This window comes from Rutilus rutilus (assembly GCF_951802725.1).
Source record: "Rutilus rutilus genome assembly, chromosome: 1".
In the NCBI taxonomy this organism is placed as follows: Eukaryota; Metazoa; Chordata; class Actinopteri; order Cypriniformes; family Leuciscidae; genus Rutilus; species Rutilus rutilus.
In genome coordinates, this window is record NC_140209.1 from 13,611,483 (window position 1) to 13,617,771 (window position 6,289).

The 6,289-nt window shown below is 38.3% G+C and overlaps 1 long non-coding RNA gene across 2 annotated transcripts; it reads left to right on the forward strand.

Moving 5' to 3' along the window:
- The first annotated feature begins 770 nt into the window (after positions 1–770).
- LOC311301310 lies at positions 771–5,249 on the forward strand. 2 transcript variants are annotated; one of them, XR_014629430.1, is made up of 4 exons: positions 1,229–2,262; positions 2,364–2,483; positions 3,573–3,639; positions 5,143–5,231. It is a non-coding gene; the product is annotated as an uncharacterized lncRNA (long non-coding RNA). The 2 variants fall into 2 exon arrangements; XR_014629429.1 differs by having other exon boundaries at positions 771–2,483; positions 5,143–5,249.
- Positions 5,250–6,289: the final 1,040 nt, after the last annotated feature.

Genomic DNA, 6,289 nt, shown 5'->3' on the forward strand with positions numbered 1-6,289 from the left:
AAGACTCTTCTCAGCATAGCACACAGCACTCGTGTTCACTACAAATCCACAGCATTAATTCGACGTGCATCAGGTAAGGCAAACGACTGCAAATCACTCACACAGTAGGGCTGATCAGAAGCCTCGCTTCATCCATGCATTTCAACGGAAATATTCACTCTCAATTCCTCTCCAATGTATCTGAAACAGATGTCCTCCTCAACAGTAAATTTCACATTCACAGTCTTTTCTTCAAGCTTTACATTTGATTCAATGATGAAATTAATTCACTTATCTTTCTTCCTTCCTCTTCCATAGCAGATCCAAGCAGCAGTTCAATCCAGTAGTATTCCACAACAGTTACAGGAGATCTTCTACCCCAAAACACAACGACTGAGACCCAGCCAAAACAACTGATCAACTGAACACCGATCAACCTTTACCAGTTCCAACCTTCGCTTTTACCAGTTCCAACCTTCACTTTTACCAGTTCCAACCTTCACTTTTACCAGTTCCAACCTTCACTTTTACCAGTTCCAACCTTCACTTTAACTCGACTCTGAATGGCTCTTTTATCCTCCTCTTGTGAAGCGGAAAGCCTGTACAAACACCGCTCCTCTCTCTCCCTCACACCTGTCGTGCATCAGCTGTAATTAGTTTGCGCAATATCTCCGCTACACCCGGAACCGGAGTGAGGTGTTACACCAAAATAATTCCCCTCGGGAAACATGGAAAGAAAACAAAGGTTCCGCTTTTCCCAGCATTTCGTCACCCGTGACACAAGCACTTCTAGTCGTGAATGGTTTCTCTACAGGAACAGTCTCTGGCCACTTCTCTTCGTTTGTAGACACGTCTTTCTTGCTCACGTTGCACTTGGTCTCTTTGCAGATGTGAGCTTATGCTCTCCTTCTCAAGCTCAGGAACAGGTGAATCCACAGACACTGATGCATGTCTCATGTGTTTGACATTACTTTTGATCAAAGATCCATCTTCTGTATTCACAAGTTCAAATGAGCTGTCTGACGGTTTGCTCAGAAGGACACACCTTGCCCATTTTCTCCTTATATGTCACACTTGCATTGCATGTTTAAAACGTCTTTTTCAGATATCAATGGAACTGTTCAAGCTTCCCGTTACTCTTAATACAGTGAAGTGCATATGTCCTTGATACCTCCATTCTTGAGAAACGTGTCAAACGCTTGAATGTCTGCTATCGTCAGTTACATCTTCTGATGGATAGCCAAAGTGAGCAAACATTTTCCTCAGTTCTGCAGGGACTGTTTATGAGGAGATGTCAGCTATCACCACTGCCTCAGGACAGGAAAAGTAGTCAATAACAGTCAGAACACATTCACCTTGTATTGGTCCTACTAAGTCAATTCCCAGTTTAGTCCATGGCTTTGGGGGACGGCTCAAGTGGTTGCAGCAGTTGGTCTTCATGAAGAGGTTCACTGTTAGCAATTGATGTAATTTTTACAATAAATTTTACAACAACATATTGTATTCATTTTTTTATTGTAAATGCAGATGCATGATGGGAAATTTATGGACAGTCCTGTAATTTTATTGTAACTACTGTCAGGATACAGACCAGGAGACAGAGGTAAGTGAATCCAAACACAGCTTTATTTAAAGTGCAAGGTGAGTATTATTTCAATTTAAATGCAGATTCCGTGATGAGTCGAAGTGGGGCGGAAAGCAGGTAAGCACTTTCACTTCAGAAGTTGATGTCAAGTAATCACAGTTCAGTAACTTTGTCTCTTCTCTTTCAGATGCGGTTGGCAGTAATCAGGTTTGGATGAAACACTGGACACTCAAAGGAACATAGGATCTCAGACAGCATGGAATCGGACAGGAATTCTGAAGACGGCACAACCAGATATAGAGGTTAGTGTTTCAGGTAAGTATACATACTTCTTGGAGTCTTGATGCATCAGCGGTAACAGAGACAACAGCATATGATCTGTTCCTGTTGGAGACTTGACCCAGACTGAAATCACAGTGAGAGTTTTATAGTGCTTGATGACGAGGTTGCTGATGGTGAACAGGTGCGGGTGATCAATGAACTGGAGAGTGAATGCAGGTGTGCCAAAAGAGGATTCTGGGAATTGTAGTATTAGACAGAAACAGACGGTGAACGTGACAACTACACTGTAGAAGCATTATTTTACAGCCACCGCATAGCATTGTGGGATAGCTGCTGTTTGAATTTTGAAAATGCGCGGCCATGGCGGCCAACGGTACCAGAGAATCAAACATTTTTGGAAGAAGAACACATCTCAGGTATGAAACGTTAACATGAAATATATCATATAAGTATATGTATATATTAATACCGTTGATATGAGTGAGTGCTGCTGATTGTTTCATTTGGTATATTTCAGTGACATTAGCTTCAGTGACGTTCGCCCCGAGTCGACTAAAAAAACAACCTGAACTGACCGCGGTGAAGTGGCGTATTCTTACTCAATCCATACGGAAAAGGACCACATGCAGGTGTAAAGGTACGAGATATTCTCAATTTTTCGTTTGGTATATTTTAGTGACATTAGCTAGACACGTTAGATAGATCCCTAGAATGTTGGCTCAACTCGCCCCGACTCGACTCGCTCACTCCCGGTATAGCAGTAGTAAACAACCTGAACTGACAACGGTAAAGTGGCGGCGTCTTACACACAATCCATAAGGAAAAAGGTAACGTTAAGTTACCACATCAGGTACAAGACACTAGATATTCACGATGGAAAAACAAACATGGTGAGTAGAATCGAGTCGAGCTGAGCTTGTAATGCAACGTTAATAGAAAACAACCACAATGACGATAGCTCAAATGACGTTAGCCCAGACTGTAAAAATAAGCATTAACGTTTGCCCGGTAAGCTTCCTTAGCTCAGGTTATCATTGCATTGATTACACTTGCTACCGGACAGGCTGTTGTAACGTTATTAGGACTTCTGTTTTGCTGTCTAACCGGGGGTCTTGAAGTCGTGGTGGTTTGCACACTAACTTTAACATAAACGTAGCTTGCAGATTTTACGGTCACTGAATAACGTTACTTAGAGAATTAAATTAAGATACCAGGATTTTAATTTAATTAATATTTCAAATAACGAGATTGAAATATGGGCTTTAATTAAATGACAATGTTGGTATCTTCATTTAATTCTGTAAGTTAGCTATAACGTTAACTGTGATAAAAGCTGAATATAGCATCTGGTATGTTCAGATGTTATAACTTTACTTTGTGCTTGGCCAACCAGTCCAGGGTGAAAAAGCAGTCATGTAAGTAAGCTGTCTTTATCTAAAATAAACTGCGCGTGCGCAACTTAAACCAACCAGCATCGTCATTAAATATGTTTTCGGATCCTGGGTTCTGTTGAAAGGCTTTCACTGCTCTCTTTGTCTTCAGAGAAGGCAGCAAATTATCAGGAGTATTAAAATCAAGTTAAACATTTTGTTAGTCTCAAATTATATGTGGCTGCCTGGCAGACTGTATGGAATATTAAAATAATAATAATAGATTTGTAATTGGTATTTGTTGTGTAATTGGTAGCCTAATATATTTGGTAATGTTAAAATTTTTTATTCCCTAGCCCTCTGCCACAGCTGCTGATATCCAGAGAGAGACCCTACCAAGCACACCCTGCTTAATTGTAAAAGGTATATTCTTCCCTAAATGAAAATTACCCCATGATTTACTTACCTCCAAGCCATTCTTTCAGACAAATACAATCTGAGTTATACACAAAAAAAAAAAAAAAAAAAAAAAAAAAAAAAAACCTGACACTTCCCAGCTTTATAATGGCAGTGGATCAGTTTGAAGCTCAAACAAGTGCATTTAGCCATCATAAATGAGCTCCACGCAGCTCTGAGCGGTTAAAATAGGCCTCCTGAAGCGAAGAGTTTGTGTAAGAAAAATATCCATATTTAACACGTCACAAAGTAAAATTCTAGCTTACGGCCATACACAGTCTACTTGCATTCAAAGTGCAACTTACACAACTTATGATGTCAGAAGTAGTGTAGTGCGTCATGGCGTAGTGTAAATATCAGCAGTACGTTGCATAAGTTGCGCTTTAGAGTAAAATCTGTATGTTATTGTTCTTTTGGCCGGAAGCTAGTCATTTTACTTCATGTAAGAAAAATATTAATATTTAAAACTTAACAAACTCATTGCTTTGCTTCAGAAGGCCTTTATTAATCCTTCAGAATTGTGTGAAGCACTTTTATGATGGATAGATGGACTTTTTTGAACTTCAAACTGATGTTGCAATCCACTGCCATTATAAAGCTCGAAAGCATCAGAGTGTTTATTAATATAACTCCGATTGTAAATATATTGTGAATTTTATTCGTTTCAGGTCAGGATTTCTTTTTCAAATGGTTAAAATGTGCATTAAAAAGTTGGATGGAGGCCCAGCTATTACTGTTAAGTGTCTGTTCTACCTAGAGTTGGTATTCCCATGCAGGACATTTATGTGTAAACAGAAGAGTCTGACGGACAGCAGTTTAAAGGGATAGTTCACCCAAAAATAAAAATGCTGTCATTATTTACTCTTCCTCAAGTTGTTCCAAACCTGTATGACTTTCTCTCTTCTGCTGAACACAAAGGAGGTATTTTAAAGAAGGTTGGTAATTAAACAGTTGCTGGTCCCCATTGACTTCCATAGTATTTTTTTTTTTTTTGTCCTACTATGGAAGTAAATGGGGTCCATCAGTCGTTTGGTTACCGACTTTCTTCAAAATATCTTCTTTTGTGTTCAGCAGAAGAGAGAAAGTCATACAGGTTTGGAACAACTTGAGGAAGAGTAAATAATGACAGCATTTTCATTTTTGTGTGAACTATCCCTTTAACATTACGACTTTCATTAATTAATTAAATAAAACATTTTGAAGTGTGGTTAAGGTATTTAGCAATATGCTTTTGTCCAAAGCGTCATTCGATATACAGTGCATGCATGCATACAATGACATTATATATTTACAAAAAACAATGTAAAAGCCAATGTAATTCTAAATGTTATGTTGTTAATATTAAATAAATACATCAAAGTCATTTTCTTTTATGACAAAGTAGGAATAGGTTACTTTAGTTTTTTACACAGTATTTGTCATTTAACAGATATGAAAACTTAAAACTTTTTTTCCTCTCTCGGTTTTCAGAACTTTTTGTGGAATCAACTCCCAGACGGGCTGCAAAGCAGAGAAGAGATACGGGCTCAACGCACCGGTTTACACCCTCATAAGAAAACAGTTTTTAATAAAAGATTTAAAAGAAATCATTGTTGTGTTTTTAATTGCCTAATACGGATAATTACAGCATTGTTTTGTGATATTTACAAATAACAGGGTACATTGAATTACAATATAAAATTCTGTCCTGTGAAAATACAGGAAATTCCTGGCAACTGAGTTGCAGTAAATATACAGTAAATTGAAATAAATTACAGCATTTTACTGTAATAATGCTACTATAATCACAGTAGCACTGCTGTATAAATACATTACTTTATTGTAATTATAAACAGTAATAATCCTGTATATTACTTGCTGTAAATTTACTGCAATTAGTTGCCAGGAATTTCCTGTAAAATTACAATAAATTTTTAACAGTGTTCATTAAACTTATTTCAAGGTTTGGGTTCTCGAGCACCAGACACTGCCGTTGTGCGGATGAGCGGGCCGGAGTGCGTTAAGGGTTTTCTGTTAGAACGGTGTCGTGTTAGTGGTTCCTAAGTTAATAACTAATGATCGCTGCAACCGAAGTGAATCAATCAAGACTAACTTTAGCTGGACAATGACTTTATTCTAGAGCTGCTGTAAAGTCAAAACAATGTCTATTATTAATTTACGATTATCATTGTGAAGCTGCTTTGAAACTGTCTATATTTTTAAAAGCGCTATATAAATGAAGGTGTTCTTTCAACATCCAAGTCCATGTGGGGCCAGTAAAGCTTACACCTCAGGTACTGCTTTGTTCTTACTACACCATGCTGTGTCTCATGAGCGAGTCCCAAATCCTTTTTTATTAAAGAAGAGGGAAGCACAGTACTACCTTCTACAAGTCCATCATATTTGACAATTCAGTCGCACAACGGTGATACAGAACTGACACTTCTGGAACTGGAACTGGACTTGGCCACTGGTTTGTGTGAACTGCTTGAATCAGATGCTGAAGAAGTAGTTTAATCACATCATTTGTCCGTAACTGTAAGTCATGTGTCTGCACCAACAATACTTTCTTCAATAATCCTCCACAGCTTCAGTGGTTTCAGTCTTTGGCAAGGGAAGCCTGGATAGAGAATCAACA